The 21,447-nt window shown below is 36.7% G+C and overlaps 1 protein-coding gene across 5 annotated transcripts in view; it reads left to right on the top strand.

Annotated features, from left to right (window-relative positions):
• Positions 1 to 21,447, top strand: part of MACROD2 (mono-ADP ribosylhydrolase 2) — a 2,124,972-nt gene that overhangs the window by 679,438 nt on the left and 1,424,087 nt on the right. The gene's annotated exons all lie outside the window — the stretch shown is intronic.

Here is a 21,447-nt window from a genome sequence, read left to right as displayed (position 1 = left end):
TTTCTTTTTTTGAAAATAACCCTTTAAACATTAAAATCAACAGATGACAGCTTTAGTAATCTGAGACAATTTCATGAGTTGCAATATTTACTTAATTGGGAGGATGTTAAATGCTTTTTAAAATTCTTTGTACCTGAAGTGAATAATAAATGTGTAGAGTATTTCAGCTGCATGTAATGATTGTGAAGCTGTAGGAAAGGTGGCTTTCCCAAGTCCTGAGTGACTGATTTCATCTTTTCTACCCTGACTCCTTCTCTCCAAGTTTTCTAATGGTATAACATCTGCACAGATGCAGGGAAGGACTACACTACAAAATGTACTGTCAATGAGCTTTGGAGACTAGGTGTTCTCTCTCTAGCCAAGCCCTTTTTCTATCATAAAGAACCCCAGTCTCTTTTTATTTCCTGGTCAATCTTAATTTTTCTAATTTTCAACTCAAAAATACTGAGATTTATCTCCATTTCTCTGTCTTAAAGAGAAATATACACAGAACTATCAGAGCATTAGCTAACTCATATCCTATTATGTGCTAAGTTCTATCTATCTATCTATCTCTCTATCTCTCTATCTATCTATCTATCTATCTATCTATCCATCCATCCATCCTCTTTCAAGATTCATGACAACCCCATGAATTGGTACTATTATTATCTTCTCTTGATAGATAAGAAAACAGAGGCAAGGGAAAGCTAAGTAACTTGTCTGAGATTTCCTGGCTGTAAAGTGGCAGGACCAGGCTTAGCGTCTCCACAGTTTGGCTTTTGAGCCAACCCCCTTAACCACCCTGTTACCTTGCCTTTCAACAGTGTGAGCTTGTAAAACAACAGGCAGGAGCAATTTGATGTGCTACAGAATGCAATTGGGGGATTTGGGTAAGAACGGAGAAAAAGCAAGTGAAATTCTTCATAGGCAGCCAAGAATAAAAGAGCCTAAGAACATCTACACCAATTTCTGTAATTTAGACTGTAAGAGAAGTAGGAAAAGCATTTGGTTTTTCTGCTTAAACTTGTTGCACAGTAGAAGAAGATAATTTTAACTAAACTTGTTTGAGGCTTTAAGAAGTAGGCCTCAGAGACTCAAAAATCAAAGTGAAGTGAAGTAAAATTAGCAATTGTTTTCTAAAAATTCATGTAACTCTTAGCAATGATTTAGGCTTTCCAAACAACATAAATTATATATGCAGATTACTTCTAATTATAATGCCTTTCCTTCTAGATTATTGAACTCTTACACAATGGGATTTTAATTGATTCTCACCAGCCTGCATGCCTAGTGTTTGATTAAAAATATGCCCATTGTCAAGAAAATAAATTCATTCAGGCATTTATAAGCATTTGTAGAAGATAAGTGAACAAAATTTAAATTAAAAAAATATAGTTATCTACATTTGAAAGAGTTACTTATTATTTAATCCCTTTTGAAATACTCTTAGAATATCCTTTCAAGGAGATGATCTATAGATCTTTTGTTGAATCTAGCCCTTTTAAACACTTTCCCTGATGTATAGATTTTTGGTTTTTTTGTTTTTTATTTTTGTTTTTGTTTTTTACATTTTGCCACTTAACAAGAATGTAATTCACTTACAGAATTATTTTTGTGTGTCTGTAACAGCTGTGATTTGTCCACCTTACTAAGCAGTTTGGAATTATCAGTACATTTCTATATGTCTTATTTTTTAAATTTTTACTATTTTTTAAAAGAATATATGGGATTGTTAAATGAATTTTACAAGAGTTCATTGCTTTGGACCGAGTTCCAGCACTAGGCCCAACAGACCAGACAAAACCAGAATGGAATCCCTGTGCCACATAATCAAACTGAACTTTGAAACAAGCCAGTTTTTCAAAAGACAGGAGATTTACAGCAACCAATCAGAAGGGGCCCAGTTACCTGAGCTGGCATGATAAGGAAGTCCTCTCTGTTTTAATTCTATAAGGAAAGTAACTTTGAAACAACCAATTCTCTTTCGTTCACTGTTTCTGCTTTTTCTTATCCCTTTTCTGCCTATAAAGCCATACTCCTGCTCAGTTCATTAGAACACTCATTCTGTTTTCTGGAATGAGATGTTGCCCGACTTTAGAATTCAATAAAAGCCTATTAGGTCTTTAAATTTAAGAAAAACAGGGCCAGGTGCGGTGGCTCACGCCTGTAATCCCAGCACTTTGGGAGGCCGAGGTGGGCAGATCACGAGGTCGGGAGATCCAGACCATCCTGGCTAACACGGTGAAACCCCATCTCTACTAAAAATACAAACAAAAAAATTAGTCGGACGTGATGGCAGGCGCCCGTAGCCTCAGCTACTCAGGAGGCTGAGGCAGGAGAATGGTGTGAACCTGGGAGCAGAGGTTGCAGTGAGCCGAGATCGCGCCACTGCACTCCAGCCTGGGGGACAGAGCGAGACTCCATCTCAAAAAAAAAAAAAAAAAAAAAAAAAAAATTATATCTTTAAATTTGTTGTAATTTTATCTTTTGACAGGATCTTTTTGAAGTTGCATGCCATTGACAATCTTTGCTGTGTTGTTGTAACTTCAGCACATATGCTACTGCAATGAGCATGCCAGTTGGAGTCTTAGACAATAGCCATCTGAATAAGCAAAAATTTCAGTTAAGTGTGGTATTCATTTTGTATTTTATTAAAATAACATTTGAATTTTCAAACTAGCTATTCCCTGAGATTCAGAGGTCTTTTTGCCTGCATTTTTTTTTTTTTTTAAGGTGAAGTAATTTGGCTATAAAGAATATTGATTATATTAGTCTAAGGAGACTTAGGAGAGAAAATAAGCTTACTGTAGTGTGAATGATGATGCTTCTCTTTCCATTAAGGGTGGACATTCTAAATATGACTGCATAAGGAGTAATTCTGGCAAAAATCAGTTCTTCATCTTCTCTTAAGATATTTAGAATTTAATTTAAATATTATATGTCAAGGTTAAAAGTTAGAAACACGTAATGAAATATTTAAGAACTTACAATATGAAAACCTGTTTTCTTTATGGAACTCTTCGGTTATATGATTGGATAGGTAAAAACAAATTTGTAAAATATGGTAGATACAGGAAATTGTCAATATATTTGTAATTCATGCGGCAAATATAATATTTAAGAAGTATGTTATTCTATTTTCTTAAGTACATAATGATAAGGGTTCTTTTCTCCACCGAGCCCCTTTCCTACATTTGTGGTTTTTATTTTTGCTGTTTTTATATTATTATTGATAGTATCTCAATACCAACTTGCTATTGTTGATTTGTGATATTCCTTATTTAGTCCAGAAAGTGGAAGGTAGTAGGTAGTTAAAAGTTTTTGGTGTCTGATAGAGATGTTTCTTTAAAAGTATAGTAAACAAAATTGAATAATTTGAGATATTTTTGAAACATGGCTTCTGTAACTCCGAAGAACTTTACGACAAAAAATGATCTCTTTTGATAATATTTTCATGTAAAATACAAGAAATTCTTTGAATTAAAAAAACATTATCTTGATTATCACCATTTATGCATATATTGAAAGTTCTCATTTAAGTGATAGAAATTATTTGAAATTGTGTTAGTTTCCTGTGGCTGCTGTAACAAACTACCACAAATCTGGTGATCCGAAACAACTGAAATTTTTTCTCTCACTGTTCTGGAGGCCAGAAGTCTGAAATCAGTGTCACTGTGTGGAAGTCCAGAAGTGGGGCTAGCTCTGCTGCATTCCTGCAGAGGCCCTGGAGAGGAACCTTTCTCTTTCCTCTTCCCGCTCCTAGTGGCCACTCGCCTTCCTTGGCCTGTGGCTGCATCACTCCAGTCTCTGCCTCTGTGGTCACGTTGCCCTCCCCTTATTTGTCTGGGTTGAATTTCCCCATATGTCTTTTCTAAAAACATTTGTGATTCATTTTAAGCCCATCTGGATAATCTAGGATAATTTCCCCATCTCAGAATTCTTAATCTCATTTGCTAAGATCCTTTTTCCATAGATGGTAACATTTACAGGTTGCAGGGGTATCTTTGGGGGCCATCATTCAGCTTACTCTGGTAATCTTTATTCATATTTAATCTTCTTCAGAGGAAATTGAAGCCAATGAGAAAAACAATTTCACTAAACTACTCTGATTTGGTGATAAGTATAAAGTCCCTCTTTCTCCAACTAGTGTTGCATGTAAAGTTACCTGCTGTATATTGCCACCTGGATGGACTGCCTTCACATAAACTAAATTCAAATAAACTTAAAAAACCAAATTCATCATCTTTTTTCCTGAGGTAGCAACTCCTCTTGGCTCCGAATTCTCCTTGTAGAGTCACCATCATCCCAGTTATCAAGGCTTCCCTTGGCAGCCATCTCTGACTCTCGCTTCCTTCTCTCCCACATCCTGTCCTCAAACAACCTCCCTCTTGAGTTTTCACATACTTAAAACATCACCAGACACATAAGCCCATTGAAACCACCTCAGGCCCTTTTAATTTAAAGACTGGGGTATCATTGTAGCCTCCTAACCGGCCACCTCGTGTTAGTATTCCCCTATGGCATTCTCTCTTATAGCCACCAGGTTAATATTCCTAAAACACTACCTTGGCCATCTAATTTTCCTGCATAGACACATTGTTTGACTCCTTATTTCATCTGAGGTTAAATATAAACTCAGCCTGGCCTTGATTTATTTTGTAGCCTTATTTCTGATGCTGTCCTCACCTGACCCTTTGGGTCCACGTGCATTGCTCTGTTTACAGCCTCCTGGGTGTGCCATTTCCCACAACCCCCCACACCCCCACTTTTGACATGCCTTTTCCCACCTTGCCTTTCAAAAGTCTACTCACCTTTCAAGATTCATCTGAGATGTGGCCTGAAGTAGGACATTTCCCTCTCACATTTCTGAGTAACGTCTGCCACGTTACCAGCTTGAGTTACCCTTGTCCATAAGCTTGTCATCCCTTTGGACGATGGACACTGAATGAGCAAAGATGATGCCTTGTCCGTTGTTAGATTTCTTCACAGTGTTTTGCCAGAGTAAGCATTTAATAAGTATTTCTCAAGTGAATTTTGTAAAGGCCACCACTGGAAGTAATTTGCTGTTTTCACATTGATTTGTATATTCCTCCTTCTTTCCATGTGCTTCTCTCATCACATATTGTTCATAAACTTTGTGACTATTTTTCATGCCTAACATTTGGTCACAATTTTGGCTCTTTCCTTCTTACGCCCCCCGCCCAACTGGAGTTTATTTTCCTATATGGTCCTGTCAGCAGAACTGTTCAGAGAATTTGAGCAAATCAGGACTTCTGACAGAGTTTTACATGAATTGCCTGTAAGTCTGTAAATGTTGTGGGGCATAGGATGATAGGAAAGACCTCTGGTTTTCAATACTGAAGGCTTTTTATTTTTAAGATATCCAAAATAGGCATAGCATGTTTGAAAGTAAAAGCCCTGGACCTGCTCTTTCTCCTTCGTCTGAAATTATGTGTTTGCCAGAGTGTAAGAGCTCTAGACAGGAAGTTATGCCCTCAGGGCATAATTCTTACAAGGAAGAGAATAAAAAGTTTAGACTCAGGTCACACCCTGAATCTCAATCCCTTCATGTCTGGGCAATCTGCAGGGAGAACTTTTGTTCTAGTCTTCCTTGCCCGGGAGAATTCTGGGGTTAGCATTTTAGCCCACAGTTCCCTGATGAATATTTATTGAGTGCAGAGTGCAATGAGGATATGGAGGTGAAGGTGGTGTGGCCTGTGTCTTCAAGGAGTGGTGTCCCTATAGTTCTCAGAAAGAAACTCCAGGAAAATCCTAAAGAGGGTATTTAAAATTGCAGATATCATAGTTATACAATCAGTGTTGAGTTACTTCTGTTTTCCTCATGATCAGAGGCCCCTGGATAGGCATTCCGGCATTGTCCTAGTATTACTATCCTGTGGCAGTTGTTGTTATTTCAGTTATTGCTTGACTTTTCCCAGTGTTTTCACTCAATTTGTCATGGTTTGAGTCAGAAGTTCCTTCACTATACCCACTCGCAAAGGTGACAGAGCCAGATTTTTACCTAGAAAAGTCACTAAAATGCTCCATTTTCCAACTTTCTGAAAAGCAGCAATACTGATCATACTCATAAGGAAATAAAGCTCATTGATATTGAATTATCTCTACCCAAAAAGAATGTCCCATCACAATAGTGTTCTTAAATGAGAGGCCTTTCTTTGCAATACAAAGGTAAAAAAAATGCAACAGAAAATTGTATATTGTGCTGGCAATTAATTTTTATTTATTAATAGATTTTAACAGTTACTTTCTGCCTGATGTATTTGTCATTTACAAAGACACAATACCTTATTTCCATCTTTCAGTCAATCCTTTATTTTGATCAATACTGTATTCATGTATGTAACTCTCTTATATCGTACTCGAGTTATGTTGAAGTTTTGAACAACTATTAGACAAATAATGAATGTTACATGTTGGGTACAAGCATCCTTTGAAAAATCAAGAAGATGAAAGCAAAGCCAAGAGTATACGATTCATTCTAATGTAATACTGGGATAAAAATGTGAGGATGTGATGTCAAATGGTAATAAATGCTGAATTTTCCCAATGATATGAGACAAATTTGACAGAATACAAAATTTTAAGAACATGTTTATAAACTAAATTAGTCTAATGTTCAATACAAAAAGTGGAATTTGATTTATTTATGTTTTGCTTTACAGCATTTATTAATTTTTAAACACCACACAATTTATTTTCAGGGTTTATTTATCTTCATGTTTACTTGATGTAATTCTATTGCTTATTATATTGCACAGAGCTTGTCATCTATAAGAATAAGAATTCTATGAAAATGGATCATTTTAATGTGATAATGAATGGAATAGGTGTTTAGCTTCATTTCATTTTTCATGATAGAATTTATTTCAGAAGTTCCTATCCCCCATATCAATGTCACTCCCATATATTTCTGGCCTAATAGGAACTTCTGAAACAAATTCTATCATGAAAAATGAAATGAAGTTAAACTCCTATTCCACTCTCTGACCCCTCCTCAGTCCTTCTCTGTCTTCCTCCTGGCCTCTTGCCTCCCTGCCCTTCTCCCTTCTTCCCTCTCTTCTTTCTTTCACTGGAGGGCACTACAGCATTTAAGCTTACACCCCTGATTGAGGACCGTCCCTTTCTTAGGGACTCCAAAAGAAACACCTGCAATGTTGAGACACGAAAGACAAACGTGATCCTGGAAAGCTAAATGGGCGCCTCTAGAAGATGAAATGATGCACAGGGATTTTGCTTTGATTCATCACCAGGTTGACTAGCTGCCCACGCTTCCTACCATTCGTGTGATCTGCACCTGTGCTCAAAAGCCTTTCTTATATTCTGCGAGAATAAAAGAGGATGGCCACAAAATATTCTAGTATGTTCTCGGTGTAGTGTACTTCATATCTATAACAACATTTTGAGCACCTACTAATGTAAGGGACTGTGCCCTTGTGTCCAAGATAGAAAAAATAAAATAGCTCCTGCTATATTTGGGGAAGAAGGTCAAAATCAGGGTAAGGGAACCCAGAGGAAGCAAAAACTGATACTGATGGAGTCTGTTTAAATAAAGGCACTGAATTGTGGAAAGGTAAAGCACATATGAAGACTGGGATTCAAATAAGAAAGTCTCCCAAAAGCTGAAATGCAGAATAATGATAGTAGTAAAAAGAACAGAATCTCTGACCTGAGATGGTTTTTCATACTCTACAAACAAGATGGGATTTGTTAATCGAATACACCTACTAAAAAATGAGACTGGAGGGAGCTGGTGAGAGGAAGGAATGGCCTTAGAGAATAAGTGGGAGAAGAATAGGGATTCAGAAAGATTCCATCAAACACTTTTGCAGCTGCCTTTCTATACTGATTTGAAGTTTGCCTTGATTTACATGTGTCTAAGAGTTGACTCTACTGGTATATATGTCTCCAGCTTTACGAAGAAGAAAAAATCCACTCTAATGATGGATATTAGTTGCCACTTAAAGATGCTCTTCAGATACTAGTTGGTGTTCCAGTTAACCATTAAAGATATATAACCCCTGTACAAGTTGGCCATCATACCAGGTCATTGATTTTTTATCATTAAACTGCCTCATTAGTAGTTTTGTTGAGATGAATGCTAGGTAAAATATTAAAGTGAATGCTAAATGAAAAATACATCTCAGGCTTGTAAGCTCTCACCTTGCAGAGTATCTCTGTGTTCCCTGACACCCTGAAGCCTAATCGTGCCTTCTGTATAGTTTTACATGCGTAGACTGTCTTCTTCATTATGATTTGCCAATTCCCTGTTGCTCATATCGTACTACAGCAATAACCTTTGTCATTTTTGAATTGGTGTCCAGGTGGTTGCTGTCACATTACATCCATTTTTAAATATTGCTCAAACCCACTGAGGTGACGTGTGGTTTTCCAACAGTGTGAATGTTTTTTCCCCCCCAAATTTTGTCTCTTCGGTGGAAGAAAAATTTGCTATCTTCTTTGACAGCTGGACAAGGAGAGATTGCAATCTCATTTCCCTCTCAGTATTCTCTGGCAACATCATGAATAAGCAACATTTTAGATAGTTGACTTCCAAAAAATGTTTCCTGTCAAGCTTCTGTCAGGATTTTGGAAGTCAGGGAACAACTTCTTTTCCAGTTGTGATTTTCTATAATTTCATTTCTGAAGTCTGAATTATGATTTTTTTCTTTCCGGGTTTTTTTCTATAATAAAAGGCAAAATGGGAAGAAAAAGTAGCTCAATTCCTCTTTGTGTTGATGTAGAGGGCAGTACATCATTAGAAATCTATAATGGGAGTTTTTAAACTGGTAGTTTAATTATTGTTATATTTTAAGTTGAATTATCTCTATCATGATCCACCGTCTAAATAACCTTTCAGTGATCATTTTTATGGTATCAGATGATTTTTTAAAGTATTATTACATTTCATACTTACAAAAGATACTGGGAAATACATTAGACATTTCAGAATTTCTCTCAGTTATGACTATGAGAATGAAAAGAATGCATTTTAAACAGTCCTGGGATTTTTTTTTCTTTTTTTTTCTGCTGCTATCTAGTCTACTTCAAGTTATAATTTTCAGTTGTTCTTGTTGGTAACTCCAATTGAGGCCACTCTAGAGATAGGCCTCGACAGGATTATTTATATGGAGAGAGTTCAGCTTAGTCATTGAGAGCATGGACTCAGAAGATGGACCAGCCCTAAGCCTGATTCTGCCAGGATTCATGTGACCTTGAACAAATTTCTTACCCTCTCATTTGCTCAGTTTCCTCATCTATATAATGAGGATAATAAAAATCATATTTACTCCATCAGGTTGTTATAAGAATTAAATGAGTGAGGCTGGGTGAGGTGGCTCACTCCTGTAATCCCAGCACTTTGTGAGGCCGTGGCAGGTGGATGAGGAGGTCAGGAGATCGAGACCATCCTGGCTAACATGGTGAAATCCCATCTTTACTAAAAATACAAAAAATTAGCTGGGGGTGGTGGCACATACCTGTAGTCCCAGTTACTCGGGAGGCCGAGGCAGGAGAATCACTTGAACCCAAGAGGCGGAGGTTGCAGTGAGCCAAGCTCACGCCACAGCACTCCAGGCTGGGCGACAGAGCAAGACTCTGTCTCAAAAAAAGAATTAAATGAGTGAATATATGTTAATTTCGTAGGTTAGCAGCACATAGTAGGCATTGTGATGGTAAAAGAATATATACATACCTAATTTATATCCAGCCTCACATTTTGGTACAGGGAAACTGGATACCTTGTTCAACAGTGGTATTCATAGTTTAATCTTGGCAGCAACAAAGTGCCCTGGGGTTCCTGACTGAGGTAGAAGAATTTATAAGTGTAAGCTGTTTGCATTTTAGTATAGTCTAAGGTAACCCTCTCCTTTCTTGTTTTCCTGTCATGAGTAAGCTTAATTTTATTTAATATATAGAGTTTTTATCTTTTAAAGAAATTAGCACATCATTAAGATCTAGGCACCTTCTTCAACTCTCCCCGTTCACTCATTCCATTCCTAATTTCATGTACTCCAATCAACTTTGGTATGTTCTGAAATGTTTATTATTATTTATTCGACTCTCCTAGAAGGTTCTGGTAGAGTTAATTCCTGTGGCTAGGGAAATTATTTTAATTAATAATCACCCCATAATCTCCATCAGCCCTCCAATCCACTCTGTCTGTGGCCAGACAGGACTGTGGTTTAGTTCAATTGCCATCAGGATACACATGCACATACACAATTCAGTGAGAATTTTGCCACAATTTTTCCTCCTTCAGAAGCTGATTACAGAATAGCCATCATTCAATAAAAGTCTACAGGCTTCTCTAATTATCTTGCAGTTCACAGCCCTTTAGCCAACAGCAACTCTACACCATCAAAAGTAGGATTTACCTAGGTATCACTCAAATTCCCCCTTGATTTAACTTCTTAAGTTTCAGGACCACTTAGACAAATCAACACAAAGTATTGCACAAGGATAGCTCGAGTAAGTCTAATGGAGAACACATTTTTTTTTTTTTTTTTTAAACAAGCTCAGGGTAGGGGATATTTTTTGTCACTCTCTCAAGCAAGCGAACCGCCACACCAGTAGAATTATAAATCATTCTCAACTCCTCCTCCCTTTCTTTTTATTCCACCTCTATAGTAGGGGTTTAAAATGTTTGTTGTTGTTGTTTACTTTTTTGCTACTTAGGGATTACCTGTGGACCCCTTTCCAGAATATTTTATAGGCATATAATAAAGTGCAAAAACTTACTTAGGAAATCAGTTTTATGGAAATCTACAGATCTTGATTTTGAAAAATGTGAAGACTAATTCATGTGCTTTTATATTAACACATTAAATAACAACAACTGACAAACAGGTCAAAAAATCACTGCATTTCTCAAGTACTGATGGGTATAAGTGAAATATTGAAATTTCTGTAGCAACTGGAATCTAATAGGAAAATATCTGTGATTTCTACTGTTGACATAGTCACAAGCTTTCCTGAAACCGCTTTGCTTTGTTTCCTCATTCACAAGTGAAGGAAATGGGAAGATTCACTCAGAGATTAGTGAAAAGGATATTTTTTTTTCTTAGTTCATGAACCCTAAGTTTCCGAGGATGCAGACCTATATAAATCTAGTTTTCTATCCCTGAAGAGCTTTACAGTCTACTGGGAGAGACAGGTGGCAAGGTCAAAGAGTGCTCAGAAGTAGGGCCACTGTCACCCCATAGTCTCCACCAGTCCTCCAATCTACCCCAAATTATCTAATACAGGCACACCTCAGAGATAGTGTGGGTTTGGTTCCAGACCACTGAAATAAAGTAAACAGCAATAAAGTAAGTTATGCATTTTTTTGGGTTTCCCAGTGCATATGGAAGTTATGTTTATATTCTACTATAGTCTATTAGGTGTATAATAGCATCATGTCTAAAAATACAATGTAAATACCTTAATTTAAAAATATTGCTAAAAAAATGCTAGCAATCATCTGAGCCTTCAACGAATTGTAATCTTTACAGGTGGGGGCTCTTGCCTCACTGTTGACAGCTGCTGACTGATCAGGGTGGTGGTTGCTGAATGCTGGGAAGGATGCGGCAATTCCTTAAAATAAAACAATGAAGTTGGATACATAGATTGACTCTTCCTTTTATGAAAGGTTTATCTGTAGCATGCAATGCTGTTTCATAACATTTTACTCACAGTAGAACTTCTTTCAAAATTTGAGTCGGTTCTCTCAAACCCTGCCACTGCTTTATCAACTAAGTTTATGTAATATTCTAAATCCTTTCTTGTCATTTCAACATTGTTCATAGCATCTTCATCAGGTGTAGTTTGCATCTCAAAAAACTATTTTCTTTACTCATCCATAAGAAGCAACTCTTCATTGTCTCAAGTTTTATCACAAGATTGCAGTGATTCAGTCACGTATTTAGGTTTCACATAGTGAGGCTCCAGTTATCGTGCTGTTTCCACCACATCTGCAGACTTCCTCTACTGAAGTGTTGAAGCTGTCAAAGTCATCTGTAAGGGCTGAAATCAACTTCTTCCAAACTCCTGTTCCTGTTGATGTTTGGATCTCCTTCCATGAATACAAATGTTCCTAATGGTATCTAGAATGGTAAATCCTTTCCGGAAGGTTTTCTGTGTCCTTTGCCCAGATCCATTGGAGTAATCATTATCTATGGCAGCTATGGGCTTACAAAATGTATTTTTTAAATAATAAGACTTGAAAGTCAAAATTGCTCCTTGATTGGTGGGCTACAGAATAGACGTTATGTTAGCACGCAAGAAAACACTGTTAACCTCTTTGTACATCTTCGTCAGAGCTCTTGGGTGACTGAGTGCATTGTAAATGAGCAGTTAATGTCTTGAAAAAAATCTTTTCTGAGCAGTAGTTCTCAACAGTGGGCTTAAAATATTCATTAAACCATGCTGTAAGCAAATGTGCTATCATCCAGACTTTGTTGCTCCATTTATAAAGCACAGGTAGAGTAGATTTAACATAGTTCTTAAGGAACCAAGGAGTTTTGGAATGATCAATGCGCACTGGCTTCAATCTAAAATCACCAGCTGCATTACCCTGTAACAAGAGAGTCAGCCTGTTCACTGAAGCCTTGAAGCAGGCATTGACTTCTTCCCTCTACCTATGAAAGTCCTAGATGGTCTTCTTCCAACAGAAGGCTGTTTTGTCCACATTGAAAGTCTGTTACTTAGTGTAGACACCTTTATTAATTGTTTTAGCTAGATCTTCTGGATAACGCTGCATCAGTACTCGCTGCTTCACTGTTTACTTTTGTGTTATGGAGACAGCTTCTTTCCTTAATCCTCATGAACCAACCTCTGCTAGCTTCCAACTTTTCTCTTCCAGCTTCCTCACCATTCTCAGACTTCATAAAATAGAAGAGAGTTAGGGTCTTGCTCTGGATTAGGCTTTGGCTTAAATGAATGTTGAGGCAGGTTTGATCTTCTATCCGGACCACTCAAATTTTCTCTATATCAGCAGTAAAGGGCTGTTTCACTTTCTTATCATTCCTGTGTTCACTGGAGTAGCACTTATAATTTCCTTCGGGAACTTTTCCTTCGCATTCACATCATGGGTAACTATTTGGTGCAAGAGGCCTAATTTTGGCCTCTCTTAGCTTTTGATGTGCCTTCCTCACTAGGCTTAATTATTTCTAACTTTTCGTGTAAAGTGAGAGATATGCAACTCCTCCTTTCACTTGAACACCTAGAGGCCATTATATAGTTATTAAGTGACCTAATTTATTTATTTATTTTTATTTATTTATTTATTTTGAGACGGTGTCTCGCTCTGTCACCCAGGCTAGAGTGCAGTGGCGCTCTCTCAGCTCACTTCAAGCTCCGCTTCCCGAGTTCACGCCATTCTCTTGCTTCAGCCTCCTGAGTAGCTGGGACTACAGGTACCCGCCACCATGCCTGGCTAATTTTTTAGTATTTTTAGTAGAGATGGGGTTCCCTGCGTTAGCCAGGATGGTCTCGATCTCCTGACCTCGTGATCTACCTTCCTCAGCCTCCCAAAGTGCTGGGATTACAGGCGTGAGCCACCACACCCAACCAACTTGCATGTTTTAGATGCAAATGCCACTTTACACAATTCCCTTAGCTTTGCTTTCGAAGTACCGTTCCTGCCCAATGTCATATCCCCCTCCATCCATTCTTCTGTATGGAAATTCTGGAGCCTCCGCTGGGTTTTAAAACAAAAAGTAGGTTAAAAGTTAATTGCAGTCTCTTAACGTTATTGTTATGTCAGTGCAATGCTGAGAACTTGGTGGTTGAGTGATGTGGTAACTGTTACACAGTGGTCATATGGCAGATAGTAACCCTGAGGCCTATTCACAATTCAAAGCTCATGTCATTGCCAGCTAGTGTGATAATGCATACCTGGCATTTTTGTTTACTAATGCAAATGACACTGACATTTTGTGAAAACACTGTAAAAAGTTTGATTCATTTGGTCTATTTGAAATTAAGGTAGCCCTGATGAGCTCTGGGAGCATTCACAAATTTAAATTTATAAATAGAGATGTTAAAGTATTTTATATTACTTTGTGTCATAGCATTCATAATGTACTCTTCCTTAAAAGAAAAGAAAAAGGAAAGGAGTATTCAGTGTTTTAATAGGTTATACCAGTGTTGGCATGTTAGATAGTCATGTGGTTTAGCTTGTTACTTGGCATATGCGGACCTGATTGTCAGAGGACAAGGCACCTCTGGTGACTGTCCTTTGTTCACAGCTGCAGCCTCAGCTCATGCCACAGTGCCTGAAACCTGGTATTTTCTAAATATTTGTTGAATGAATGTCCTGGGTAGGTAAATGAATGGATAGATGGATGCCTGGATGTGTAGATGGATACAATTTTTTTTTTTAAATCTAAAACTTCCTTAAGCTTTAGTCATCTATAACATGGTAATAATAATATGTAACTGATAAGATTATTATATGAATGAAAAGCAATAATGTATATAAAGTGCTTAGCTTGCATATAAATGGGAAATAAATTGTAGCATTAATAAAAATACATTATTCTGGTTCTATTAAATAACTAAATATTTTTGCCAGTAATTAAAACTGACTGCTCTTGTGAGTCTAAGAAACAGAAATGAACTTGGACTATAGTTTTATATTCTTTGTGTATAGAAAGTGATGTTTCATCACAAGGCAAGGACTTTCTTCTCATGATGAAGAGACTGATGTAGCTGCTTAATAACTGTTAGTAACATTGAAAGGATCTACAGTCGATCTGTTAGAAAGCTGTGATCAAAAATGTGAGTGCTGATCTTCAAAAGCCCATTTCAAAACTCGTTTGCTATAATACTATGTAGTGGTTTATTTGCCTTTCTTTGTAACTCATTAAATTAAAAATTTGGATCCATCCTCATGGAGTTTTTAAAAAGGTTTTATAATTTAGCATTCCGATGACACTTCTTGTTTGCAGATTATTATATAATTTTTTTTTGTCCCACTCTCTCAGCCCAGTGTAGATTATTAAGTCCCTATCATTGCAATTTGCTAAAACTCTCTGGATAAATGTCTATGAGAGCCAGAGCTCCATTTTACTTGTTTATCAAATATGGAATTAATGAACTATCTTGAAACAATGTTTAGAACTAATATTTATATGACAGGAAATTGGTGCTGATCATAGTGTACATATGCAACCTAATGTTATTTTGTTCTCCTTGCATGAATTCTGGCTACACAGGCAGAATTATATTGCTGTTGTGTTCAAAGGTCAAATACAATAGTAACTCCAGATACCATTTTTGTATTCTTGTGAACTTGGAGTGGGTAACCAAAAGCAAACAACAAAAACAAACAAAATTGGGACAGGCAAGTAGAGGCAGTGGCATGGAAGGGGGTGTAGGCAGGAAACAAAGAATATGATGACTACAGGATACTACGTTCTGATGAAGACTTTACACTCATGGATTGAACAACTGTTAGAAAAAGATCAAACATATTATTTGTGCAGGGGTAATGATTATTTTAGAATTACTTCCTATCAGTGATAAATAGCTTTATTGAAGCAAAATCCAAACTTTTGAAATTGTTTTCCCCTTCAATGCTATTTTTGTCATTATTTTTTCTTCACTTAGATTAAATATAAGTGTAAAGCTCTTTGAAAAATAAAGTATATTATCTAGATGCATCTATTTAAATTGAATGGGCATTAAATTTATTAAACATACTTACAAAATATAAGAAAGACATGAATTTAATATGAGTCTGTTGAATTTTTCATTGTAGTTGAATGAATGAATAATATATTGTAGTCAGCCTTTTTATTTTCTGGTGCTTCTTTTTAGCACCCATAGACTTTCATATATTGTAAACGTTTTCTTCTCTATATCTAGTTTAAGAAAATAAAATGTTGGGAATATAGAATTGACTTCTGGAGACTGGGAAGTATATAACTAAAGTAATGTGTATTTGTATTTTTCCAATTTAATTTTGATTGTGGTGTGCTTAATTTATAATCTTTTAAAAGGTTTTAATTTTACTAAAATAGATCTGTACATACCTTTTATACTCAACATAATTATTTCGCTGTCATACTTACGTGTGTGAGATTTCTAGAGCATTGCCATAATGTAGCACTTTGGTTTGCAGGAGAGAAATTTTCACAGTAAATTATTTACTTGTATTAGAGTGAAAATATTGTTAGTATTGGTTGCATTTGAAGGATTCTTTCAAAAGTACGTGGTACTCAAGATGGGTTTAAATGGGACATGCAAGAGACAGTAATAACAGAGAGATCACATTCTCTCTGTAATTTATTTTAATGCCATTACACAGGGAATTCAAGGCAGATTAAAAACTCCATTTACAGAAACCAAATGTGCAGAAATGGATTTTCATAATTCCAGATGAATCAATAATACATTCTCTCTGGCATATTTTTATTAGAAATAACTTGGAAAAAAATTATATTTTATACTAAGTAAATATTCAATCATAGCCTTAAGATCTTTTGCAATGTTATTTTCCCCTTGATGAATTACAATGCAATTTTCTAGCCTACTAATTTTACTAAGGAAGCTAATGACTGGAGCAAAAGTCTAATCAGCTGCCAATCAGGATTCCTTGAAGAGCAGAGTGTCAAATATTGAAGCAATTTTTACAACTCATAAAAGCACTTCTGTTCCATGGTATGTCATAAAACTTGTGATGAAAATCTAGCATTGATGAAGCTACCTTATTTCTCAAGTGTTTTTTCCCAAACAAACAACTTTCATATTTAACCAAATCTTCCATTAATATTCAAGTCTATTAATATAGCACCATTATGTTATCTATTATGGTATTATATTATCCAGCTATAGCAGGATAATTAGTTATATAGAAATGTCAGTCAGAGATCTTAGTGGAATCATCATACAAGCTGTAATAGTGGAATTTTTTTTTCCATAGGAAAAAAATTGGTCTTTCTTCTGATAATGTTAGAGGGGGTTTTTGTTTTTATGTTATAGAAACAATGAGGCAGCACACTTTGCTTTCAACCTTTGTATCATTATGTTTGCATTGTTTATTTTTAACGTTATGATGCATAGTTTCCTGAAAAGTAACCATATTTCAAATCATTAATTCACTTGTCTTTTATCATTTTAATACCAGAAAGTAGTTACCTTCCTGTGTTTGAAGGTACTGTGTAATTGTATTTCTTTACCATGTCGACTTCCTGTCTCTTAAAACACAGCCATTATGTGTGTGTTTGTGTTTCTTCATCTGCTTCATGCATATAAACATGTGTGGGTGTCTGGGGTTTTGTTGTTAGCTCAGAGGTGGGGAGTGTTTCCACACATCTGAATATTTGCTGCCGACCTTCTTGATGATCCGTCTGTTAATGTTTTTTATCAAGCTGGCACACCTCATGTGGGATCTTAATAAAGTAATCAGCATTTTCCCTCTAAAACAAGTTTGAGAAAATCCTAGTTAAACTATTCTCTTCAACACTTGAGGGCCTTGGTTGTACAGCCAGCAGTTACTAATTCAGGGGGATTTATTTGGCCTTTCATGAGTTCTCTGAAAAATCTATTTGTGTAAAAAGAACATACTGCACGATCCCCAGGGTTCCTGGAACTGAAAACTCAAGGATTTAGACGAAGCTCCCCAGTTTGTTTAATCATTTGAAGTTTTATTTCAGCAGCTGATGCTTTCCTCTCACATTTTGGCAGAGGCAGAAATTTCAGATGAATATTTTTGGGTACACATGTAAAAATGTTCTCATTAACCTTGGGGGTGGTGTAATGATAAAAGAGATAACATTTTGTTTCAAAAAAATAATACTAACTAAGCACATATTTCAATGCATTGCAAATCTGAAGGAATTGTCATGGCTAACACCATCTCAGTCTCAGTATTTGTACCTCAGTTTTTTTTCAGGTCAAAGATGTAAGGAAACACTGGACTAAGTTCTCATTGGATCCCTTGATGCCTCATAAGACATCCAGACCCTCAGCTCTCAATTTCATTTCTTAATGTTCCCCAGCTACTAGAATCTCTCTCACAATGATGACAAACATCCTCTTTAATAGGACAGATAAATATTTCTGTCACTCTTGACTGAGAGACAATACTCCAGGTCTAGGGCACATCATCTGCAAGGAACTTCCTATGATTCAGGCACCACTATTCCTGTTCATTTTTTTTTTCCCCCTTGCCCTGGGATTTACTGCTTTCAGGACTACCTTCATGTTACTCTTCTCTTAAGAGGGCAACACCATAGTTTTCTTACTGACTCAGAAAACCCAAGACCACCTCTTTCCCCAAAGCACTGCCATTTGCATCCTATCCAGCCAGGTAGGGCAAAAATGTCTTTCATTTAGGCTAAGGACCTCCAGAGGTAGTGCTTAATTTTTATTTATCTTTGCCTCCATAGTGCCTTATACATAGTGTGCCTAAATATGGATAGTGGATGACTGCTTAGAGTAATAATAGCTAATGTTTTTGTGACAATAGAAATGGACAGAGTGGTAGTACAGGTCAGGATTATAACTCAAAATCTTGGCAATGTGATGTTTTTTGGGAAAAAGGAACCTAAATATCAGAATGCTTTCTCTGTGTAAGATGACTGGGCCTGTAAAGTAGAGTGGGTCACTACTCTACAGAAACGCAGATATCAATATTTACGTTACAAGTAAGATACATTAGGCCATTTATATAATTTACAAAATGGTTCATCATAGGACTCACTAACTGAAAGTACCCAGATGACATTTAATGTCCAGTTTATTTTCAATATAATCTTCCTAAAATCTCTGTATTAATTTGAAAAAAGTCAATAAAGTAAACCATTCTCAATGTAACAACTGGATTTAAACTAGGGAGTATCAAAATGTTTAGGTAACAGAAACTAGCAGTCCAATGTGGATCTTTCTACTTTCTCTCTTTTTGCCTTTGCCCTTGTCTACTTTCTCTCCTTCGCCTCTTCTTTATTTATTTAAACATGTATATATATCTCATGTACTCAGAGGTTTATTGCTTAGTTTTGGTTTTTATAAAAATGGAGTCATACTACACACATTTCTCTGCAACTTATTTAAGAGTATATTATGAATATTCAGTTGGGTCTTATTAGAGATGTAACATCCTTTTTAATTACTGTTTAATATTTTGTACTTTATACCATTATGTATTTAACTAAGAATGTCTTTATTAAATAATATAATCTTCACCTATGCCAATAAACCTGTTATTCTTAGTGATTTAAGCTCCTTTCTCTCATCTGGAAACTACAGCAATAAATAAGTAAAATCCACAGTTTCTCCTCCAAGTGCTACATGCAATAGGCCCTTGAGGTAACCCCTGAAATTCATGTTTTCTTGGAAGTAATCAGCAGACCTGGAGTCCTGTATATGTTTGTGAACTCCAGAGGCCCACACTCCTTCACTTCACACTCAATGTCCTCCATACTTAAGGCTTCTACTTCCCTGCCCAGTTTGGTTAAAGAAATTACTTCTTGGGACATGGACAAAATAAAAGAAATAGGCTTTTGTGTTTCTATATCCAGCACTTCTTTTTCCTGTCATGGATTCAGTTAGTTCTACCATAAAGTATGGACTGTCTGGTAAGAGGAAAGCATTTTAGAGATTAATTTGGGCAGCACTAGTGGAACTAGTCCCAGAGATGGCATAGTCAGTTTCCTCAGATATAGATCAATACTGATATCTAAAAAGTTTATTCTTATGGGTAGGGATGTCTGGACGATAGCAATTTAAGTCTTCAAGGTAGAGCATCTCCGTTGCTTATAGGAATGATCATCTGAACTAAGTCATGACCACAGTTCTAACAGGGAAAGTAAGCAAGATCTAGCCCCCGAAGAGGAGTTTGCATTGGCTGCAAAGGTGATCCAAGACCTTAGCTCAGTGAGCCAAGCTTCAGGGAAGGACTGTAGTTTCCCTAGGGACATAGAATGCTCACAAAGAACTGGTTTTGGAGCTTGGTCATGGGGCTGGCCATACATGTTGGGGGCTGGTGTGTTTATATGACAAGGCTTTCCCCACCTAAATATTCAGCTATATCTCTGTAAGTGCATAGATCCCTAAAGGGTTTGCCCTGGGTACATTTTGCTGGTTGTCAGGTAAGAATACCGAGGCTGATACCAGGGCCTTTCCTTTGCTAGAACTCTATATCTAATACACACCCAGGCTTGGTTCTCATTGAATCACAGGCTGGGTGGGGCTGAGCCTACAGGTTGAATATTCTCAGTTCTTGACTCTGGATCCAGGTGGAGTATGCATAGACTGATAACAACTTGTTTTTGCAGTACTTCTGCAGATTGAAGCCCTTAGTTGAGCCAATAACTTTCTTCTCAGATAAGTCAAATCTACACATTCAGAATGGGAGCAGGAGGCAGAAGGGAAAATTTTTTAACCTCTTAACAGTTCTAGACTTAACACATCCTACTATCAATCTGAGTGGATTTGTTCCAGATGCTTGCATGGCTGAGATATGCAAAAGACTGCCTCCCCATTCTGACTGGTAGCATCTTTACATGGGCAAGTCTTCCTACTTGTAAAGAATGAGTTGGGTGTGTCTGGGACTTACTAAGGAGTCTGCGATGTCGACAGCTCAAACACCTTGTCATGTAAACATGTCTGATCTCTCTTCCAGCTTTTACACAGTTGGCTGTCATTACTGACTTCCTGTCTCATTCAGGTCTAAATGAAATTGATCTTGATCTATTACTGTACCCTAGACCGGAGAAACAACTTTAGTAATTATCTCCTCACCCCTACTTCCCTTTTGAGCTTTGTAAAAATAATTAAGGAGATCAAAATATATGGCATAAGTTATCAATGGTTCTCCTCCATGGGAGGTTAGAGTTCCACTGTCAAAAATTAGTAATTATCATTCTTCTTACAAGTTTAAGAATCAAATGGAACTGACTTTTTCAGCCTATTTGTTGTCTATGGTAAACTAACAGCAAATAGCTGAATGTTCTTCTGTGGTTACATAACCTTAATGGAGATTAGTTCCTTTTATCCTTCTATACTGCTTCCCTACCAAATGATTAGATGTTTTGAGGGGCAGATACCCCTTCCATTGTTTAAAAAATGTTGTTTGTTAATAACCCTTCACACTACACACCAAAGTGCAGCCTTTAATATAGTTGCCAGAAGCAGTTCTGAGTGAAATACTGAAATGAAAAGTAAACTCATGTCATTTGGTCATAGCCACTCCAAAGAATATTAGGTCTATAGAATGTTAAAAGGGGTTATGTCCAGAACAGGGTTCTAGGATCAATAAGTTTGGAAGGTACAGAATTAAATGTCATTCAATAGATTTACTTCCTGCAGTATTACTCATTATGCACTGTGAATTTCCAAGACAGGGACAGCATATCCTACATTTCCCAAACTTGTGTGGTCTGATGAAGCCACCGAAGACAATGCTTTTATAGGGGGACGAGATGATGCCAAAGAGAAAAGAGCCTAAGAAAGGAGTTCAGC

The sequence above is a fragment of the Chlorocebus sabaeus genome, chromosome 2 (genome assembly GCF_047675955.1).
Source record: "Chlorocebus sabaeus isolate Y175 chromosome 2, mChlSab1.0.hap1, whole genome shotgun sequence".
Lineage (NCBI taxonomy): Eukaryota > Metazoa > Chordata > Mammalia > Primates > Cercopithecidae > Chlorocebus > Chlorocebus sabaeus.
The sequence above is the reverse complement of the archived record's forward strand: the minus strand, read 5'-3'. Positions and strand labels throughout refer to the sequence as shown.